At 35.6% G+C, this 8,245-nt stretch overlaps 1 protein-coding gene across 3 annotated transcripts in view; it reads right to left on the bottom strand.

Moving 5' to 3' along the window:
* Nucleotides 1-8,245, bottom strand: part of THSD7A (thrombospondin type 1 domain containing 7A) — a 449,664-nt gene that overhangs the window by 13,344 nt on the left and 428,075 nt on the right. The gene's annotated exons all lie outside the window — the stretch shown is intronic.

Genomic DNA, 8,245 nt, shown 5'->3' with positions numbered 1-8,245 from the left:
TATATATCCATAAAATACAGCACATCTGGTCCTCAAACAACAAGGAGGTTAGGGGCATGTACCCCTATGCAGTCTAAAGTCTGTGTAGAACTTTGACTCCCCAAAATTTAACTATAAACAGCCTACTGCTGACCGGAAGCCTTACTGATAGACAGTCAGTTAACACATACTTTGTATTATATGTGTTATGTACTATGTGCTTAAAATAAAGAAAACCATAAGGAAGAGAAAGTATAGTTATTGCATTTCTATTAAAAAAATCCACATGTAAGTAGACCTGCAGGATTCAAACCATGTTGTTCAAAGGTCAACTGGATTATTAAAAATTCTAAAAGTATACTGTATGTATCAATCTGAAACATTCAGTATTGTAGAAGAAATATTTCTATGTGATTTTTTTATAATGTAGCTCTGGTCTTACTTAACTGCTATATAAAATTCCACTGTACTAAATGCCACAGTTTTGTGTTTGTTTTTAGCTATTTCTTCTCTGGATGGCCTTTTAGGTTGTTTTCAATTTTTGCTATTAGTACAATGCCTCAGTGGTCCACCTTCGGCAAGTCTCCTTGTGCTTCTTTAGAGTAAACATCGAGAAGAGAAATTGCTGTGTATCGCCATATGGATGGCTGCAACCTTCCTAAATATAACTTTTTTTTTCCCTCCCCAAAACAACAATCCACACACCCACCAGCAGTGAATAAGGGTTATCATTGCTTAAGCCTTTAATAACATTGGTAATTGCCAGATTTAAAACTTCTGGTTTGTCTGGTGGGTGTGGAAGCTGTATTGTCATTCAAAAATTTTTAATGTTTACTTACTTTTGTGTGTGTGTGAGAGAGAGTGTGAGCAGGGAAGGGCAGAGAGAGAGGAAGACACAGAATCCGAAGCAGGGTCCAGGCTATGAGCTGTCAGCACAGAGCCAGACAGGAGGCTCAAACTAGTGAACTGCGAGATCATCACCTGAGCTAAAGTCGGATGCTCAACTGACTGAGCCAGCCAGGTGCCCCTATATTGCCATTTTAAATTGTAGTTCTCTAATTACTAAAGCTATTAAAGAGTAACAAATGTTTTGGGGGCATTTAGACTTCCTTTTATGAGAATTGCTTCTTTATATCTTGTGGCCATTTTTTTATCCTACTGAAATCTGTGCCTTTTCTTATTGAATTGTGGGAAATATTTATTCTAGGATAGCAGTTCTCAAAGTATCCTGTAGAGAACCTGGGAGACTTTGACATTCTCCCAGGTGCGTGTGTGTGTGTACTTTTTCAAGTACACATTCATGTGAGTAGAGCTGGGTTTTCTTCATATACATAAACCAAAAAAGACTGCAACAGATTGAATGCAGAAGTAGAGAATCCACCTGTCTTCCTTTAAGCCAGATATTAGAGATTTGCAAAAATGTAAAACAAGACCATACTTGTCAAAGTTACTGTTTTTGTTTTGCAAAATAATTATTTTTCAGCAAGTATGTTATTTACGGTTACACAAAATTGGTTTATGATTATTTTAAATCTTTTCATTTTTAATACAAACTTTTATGTATCTAAAATTCACAAAAGAAAATTTGGATCAGTCGTTGTAGATACTAATCCTTGGAAATTAATTGCCCTCACAAATATATTTTCTAAGTCTGTAGTTTCTTTCTTAGCCTTGTTTATGATCATTTACTATGTAGAAGATTGAAATTTTAATTTAAAATAATTTTTCTTCCTTCCCATTTTTGTTCTTTTTGCATCCTATGTAGGAAATTATTCCCTACCTTGAGTTTATAATGATATTCTCCTATATTTTCTTTTAAATGTTGTATAGTTCTATTTCACTTTCAGGTCTGTAATTTATCTAAAACACAATTTTATGTATGGTGTGAGATAAAGATAATTTTAAAAACATTACACGGGTAACAAGTTATTGCAACATTATTTACCCACCTACTACCCTACTGACTTTCATTTCTGTCATGTATCCATATATGACAATTTGTTCCTGAGATTCTTTCATTAGTTTAATTGCTTTATTGTTGACTTGTCACTCTTTAAATTATTAATGCTGTAGAATAAATTTTGAAAAAAGCCATGTAAGTCCCCTAATCTCTCCCACTTTTTCCTTCTTGAAATTCTGGGATCTTACTGGTCTTCGACCTCTTTGTATTAATTTTTGGGTCAATATCTCATAACACATTAAAAATCTGTTCAAATTGCCAGGGTGTTTGGGTGGCTCAGTCAGTTAAGCCTCCCCACTTTGGTTCAAAAATAATACCATGGTTCATGAATTCAAGCCCCGGGTGGGGCTGTGCTGACAGCTCAGAGCCTGGAGCCTGCTTTGGATTCTTTGTTTCCCCTCCCTCTCTTTGCCCTTCCCTCACTGTGCCTTGTCACTCAAAAATAAATAAATACTAAAAAAACAAATCTGTTCACATTAGGAAATGCTCAGCATGGTGAGTGTAGTTATCATCTGTCACAATACAAAGTTATTAAAATCTTACTATATTCCCTCTTATCCCTCTGACTTATTTACGTTGTAACTGGAAATTTGTAACTCTTAATCTCCTTCACCTATCACTTATCCTGGCAACTACTAGTTTGCTCCCTGTATTTATGAATCTGTATCTGTTTTCTTGTTTTGTTCATTCGTTTTGTTTTCTAGGTTCGACATATGAGAGTAATCATATGGTATTTATCTTTGTCTGACTTACTTTAATTATACCCTCTAGGTTCACCCACATTGTCTCAAAAGGCAAGATCATATTCTTTTGTATGGCTGAGTAATGGAATATTGCACACACACGTGTGTGTGTGTGTGTGTTATACCATATATTTATCCATTCATTTATTGATGGACATTTAGCTTGTTTTGCTCTTGTAAATAATGCTGCAATAAACATGGGGTGCATAGGTCTTTTTGAGTTAGTGTTTTTATTTGGGTAAATACCCAGAAGTGGAATTACTGGGTTATGGTAATTTTAATTTTTTGAGTAACCAACATACTGTTGACCACACTAACTGTACCAATTTACATTCCCATCAAGGATGCATGAGAGTTCCTATTCTCCACATCTTTGCCAACATTTATTTCTTAGCCATTCTGACTGGTGTGAGGAGATACCTCATTGTGGTTTGGGTTTACATTTCCCTGATGATTAGTTGAGCATCTTTTCATGTTGGCTATCTGTGTCTCTTTCTTGGGGGGAAAAATGTCTATTCAGGTCCTTGCACATTTTTTAGATTGTTTTTGGTGTTTTGTATAACTTCTTTATATATTCTGGATATTAACCCCTTTTTGGATTTATGATTTGCAAATATCTTCTCCCATTCAATAGGTTCCTTTGTTGTTTTGTTGACAGCTTCTTTCTCTGTGCAAAAGCTTTTCATTTTAGTGTAGTCCCAATAGTTTATTTTTGCTTTTGTTTCTCTTTCTGGACATCTAGAAAAATGTTGCTAAGGCCAATGTCAAATTACTGCCTACTTTTATTCTAGGAGTTTTATGGTTTTATGTATATGTCTTTAACCCGTTTGAGTTTATTTTTGTATGTGGTGTAAGAAAGTGGTCCAGTTTTATTCTTTTGTATGTAGCTGTGCAGTTTTACCGGTACCATTTATTGAAGAAACTGTCTTTTCCCTATTGTATCTTCTTGCCTCTTGTGTACCAGATTAATTGATCATGTAAGTATGGGCTCTCTATTCAGTTCCATTGATATAGGTGTCTAATTTTGTGCCAGTTCCACATGTTTTTGATTACTATAGCTTTGTAGTATAGTTTGAAATCTGAGATTGTGCTGCTTTCAGCTTTGTTGCTCTTTCTCAGGATTGCTTTGGCTATTCAGGGTCTTTGTGATTCCATATAAATCTTAGGAGTATTTGTTCTAGTTCAGTGTAAAATACCATTGGTACTTTGATAGGGATTATATTTACTCAGTAGATTGCTTTGGGTAGTATGAACATTTTAACAATATTTTCCTAATCCATGAGCATGATAGATCTTTTTATTTATTTGTGTAGTCTTCAATGTCTCATCAATGCCTTATTGTTTTTAGTGTACAGGTTTTCACTTCCTTGGTTAAGTTTCTTCCTAGGTATTTTGTTCTTTTTGGTGCAATTATAAGTGGAGTTTTTTTTTTCTTTCTGCTACTTTGTAATTAGTGTATAGAAATGCAACAGGTGTCTACATATCGATTTTGTATCCTGCAACTTAACTGAATTCATTTATTGTAATAGTTTTTTGGGGGAGGGTTTTCTATGTATAATACCACATCATCTGCAAGCAGTGACAGTTTTATTTCTTCCTTACCAACTTGCATGCTTTTCTTTTTATTGTATGATTGCAACATCTAGGATTTTGAGTACTACACTGACTAAAAGTGGTAAGAATGGATAACATCCTTGTTGTACTTCTGTTCTTGATGGTGAACAACTAAGAGCTTGTCTGAGGATGATGTTAGCTGTGGGTTTGTCATCAATGGCCTTTGTTGAGACTCACTTTGTTTTCATCATGAATGGGTGTTGTATTTTGTCAAATACCTTTTCTTTATTGAGATGATCATGATTTTTTTCTATTTTGTTTGTTAAAATTTTTAATGTGAAAATCATAGTAATGTGCCCAATTATTTCTTTGCTTTCAACTATTAAGCTTCGGATTACACTTGGGCTGGAACCTTCTTTACCAGGTTGGCAACAGTGAGCATCCTTGCTTTGTTAGCAATTGCAAGGGAATGTCTCTAATGTTTTCCCTGATATTATCATGTATGCTGTTAGTTTTTGTAGATATCATTTATTAGGTGATTTCCTTCTAGTTCAAGTTAAATTGGAAGTTTTCATTGTGAATTAAGGTTGCATTCTACATTGTTTCAACACATTTAAAAATCCTGTGACTTTTTTTCTGTTGGTATGACTTACATCATGATTAATTATGGTATTAAGGATTTGGTTAGATAGTAATCTTTTATGATATTGACATCTGTTTTCATTGGTGACATTATTGACTAATTTTACTGCTACACTCTCATGGAGCAGGGAGGATTTTCCTTATCTTTTTTTCCCACACAATTTTTTTTTAAGGTTTCACATAAAATGGAGTTGTTTATTCCTTTAAATTTTGGTAAAACTCCATATAAAGTACCAAAACTGAAACAGGAATAAATAGACAATTTGAACAGAGCCATACCCAGTAAAGAAATCAAATTAGTAATCAAAAATCACCCAAAAAACAAGAGTCCAGGGCCAGATGGCTTTCCAGGGGAATTCTACCAAACATTTAACGAAGAGTTAATACCTATTCTCTTGAAGCTGTTCCAAAAAATAGAAATGGAAGGAAAACCTCCAAACGCTTTCTATGAGGCCAGCATTACCTTGATTCCAAAACCAGAGACCCCACTAAAAAGGAGAACTATAGACCAATTTCCCTGATGAACATGGATGCAAAAATCCCCAATAAGATATTAGCCAATCAGATCCAACAATACATTAGAACAATTATTCACCATGACCAAGGGGGATTTACCTGGGATGCAGGGCTGGTTCATCATCTGCAAAACAATCAATGTGATTCTTCACATCAATAAAAGAAAGGACAAGAACCACATGATCCTCTCAATAGATGCAGAGAAAGCATTTGACAAAATACAGCATCCTTTCTTGATAAAAACCCTCAAGAAAGCAGGGATAGAAGGATCATAACTCAAGATCATAAAAGCCATACATGAAAGACCCAATGCTAATATCATCCTCAATGGGGAAAAACTGAGAGCTTTTCCCCTAAGGTCAGGAACAAGACAGGGATGTCTACTCTCACCACTGTTATTCAACATAGTATTGGAGGTCTTAGCCTCAGCAATCAGACAACACAAACCAAAGGCATCTAAATTGGCCAGGAGGAGGTCAAACTTTAACTCTTTGCAGATGACATGATACTCTATATGGAAAACACAAAATATTCCACCAAAAAACTGCTAGAATCGATTCATGAATTCAGCAAACTTGCAGGATATAAAATCAATGCACAGAAATCGGTTGCATTCCTATGCACCAACAATGAAGCAACAAAGAGAAATCAAAGAATCGATCCCATTTACAATTGCACCCAAAACCATAAAATACCTAGGAATAAATCTAACCAAAGAGGTGAAAAATCTATACACTGAAAACTATAGAAAGCTTATGAAAGAAATTGAAGAAGACACAAAGAAATGGAAAAAGATTCCATGCTCCTGCAGAGGAAGAACAAATATTGTTAAAATGTCGATACTACCCAAAGCAATCTACATATTCAACGCAATCCCTATCACAATAATATGAGCATTCTTCACAGAGCTATAACAAACAATCCTAAAATGTGTATGGAACCAGAAATGACTCCGCATAGCCAAAGAGATCTTGAAAAAGAAAACCAAAGCAGGAGGCATCACAATCCCACATGTCAAGCTGTATTACAAAGCTGTAATCATCAAGACAGTATGGTACTGGCACAAGAGCAGACACTCAGATCAATAGAACAGGATAGAGAACCCAGAAATGGACCCACAGTGTATGGCCAACTAATCTTTGACAAAGCAGGAAAGAATATCCAATGGAATAAAGACAGTCTCTTCAGCAAGTGGTGCTGGGAAAACTGAACAGCGACATGCAGAAGAATAAACCTAGACCACTTTCTTACACCATACACAAAAATAAACTCAAAATGGGTGAAAGACCTAAATGTAAGACAGGAAGCCATCAAAATCCTCATGAAGAAAGCAGCCAAAAACCTCTTTGACCTTGGCCTTAGCAACTTCTTACTCAACACATCTCCGGAGGCAAGAGAAACAAAAGCAAAAATGAACTATTGGGACCTCATCAAAATTAAAAGCTTCTGCACAGCAAAGGAAACAATCAGCAAAACTAAAAGGCAACTGACAGAATGGGAGAAGATATTTGCAAACGACATATCAGATAAAGGGTTGGTATCCAAAATCTATAAAGAACTTCTCAAACTCCACACCCAAAAAAACAATAATCCAGTGAAGAAATGGGCAAAAGACATGAATAGACATTTCTCCAAAGAGGACATGCAGATGGCCAACCGACACATGAAAAAATGCTCAACATCACTCATCATCAGGGAGATACAAATTAAAACCACAAAGAGATACCACCTCAGGCTAGTCAGAATAGCTATAATGGCTAAAATAAACAACTCAGGCAACAAGAGATGTCGGCAAGGATGCGGAGAAAAGGGATCTCTTTTGCACTGCTGGTGGGAATACACTCTGGAAAGCAGTATGGAGATTCCTCAAAAAATTAAAAATGGAACTATCCTATGAACCAGCAATTGCCCTACTAGGTATTTAACCGAAGGATACAGGTATGCTGTTTCAAAGAGGCACATGCACCCCAATGTTTATAGCATCACTATCAACAATAGCCAAAGTATGGAAACAGCCCAAATGTCCATCGATGGATGAATGGATAAAGAAGATGTGGTACACACACACACACACACACTGGAGTATTACTACTCGGCAATCAAAAAGAATGAAATCTTGCCATTTGCAACTACGTGGATGGAACTAGAGGGTACTATGCTAAGTGAAATTAGAGAAAGACAAATATCGTATGACTTCACTCATGAGGACTGCAAGATACAAAACAGATGAACATAAGGGAAGGGAAGCAAAAATAATATAAAAACAGGGTGGGGGACAAAACATAAGAGGCTCTTAAATATGGAGAACAAACACAGGGCTACTGGAGGGGTTGTGGGAGGGGGAATCGGCTAAAAGGGTAAGGGGTATTAAGAATCTACTCCTGAAATCATTGTTGCATGACATGCTAACTTGGATGTAAATTTTAAAAAATTAAATAAAAATACAAAAAAAAGTTTGGTAAAACTCAAAGCCATTTATGTTTTAGTTTGTTTCATGTATAAGTAAATATTTGATACACTTGAGTTTCTAATAGTTGCATAATCCATAGTTTAGATTCTGTATCTTTCTTGATAAATTATAAAATTTAGATTATCTTGAAGTTTCTATATTTATTAGGAAAATTTATTGATAATTTTTATTTTTTTTAAGTTTATCCATTTTGGGGGGGAAGAGAGAAGGAGAGACAGAATCCCAAGTAGGCTCTACACCATCAGTGCACAGCCCTACATAGGGCTTGAATTCACGAGTCCCGGAGATCATGACCTGAGCCAAGATCAAGAGTCAGACGCTTAACTGACTGAGCCAGCGAGGCACCTCTAGTCATAATTTTTAAAACTCTACTCTATATGA

This window comes from Puma concolor, chromosome A2 (genome assembly GCF_028749965.1).
Source record: "Puma concolor isolate L17-30 chromosome A2, mPumCon1.1.hap2, whole genome shotgun sequence".
NCBI lineage: Eukaryota > Metazoa > Chordata > Mammalia > Carnivora > Felidae > Puma > Puma concolor.
The sequence above is the reverse complement of the archived record's forward strand: the minus strand, read 5'-3'. Positions and strand labels throughout refer to the sequence as shown.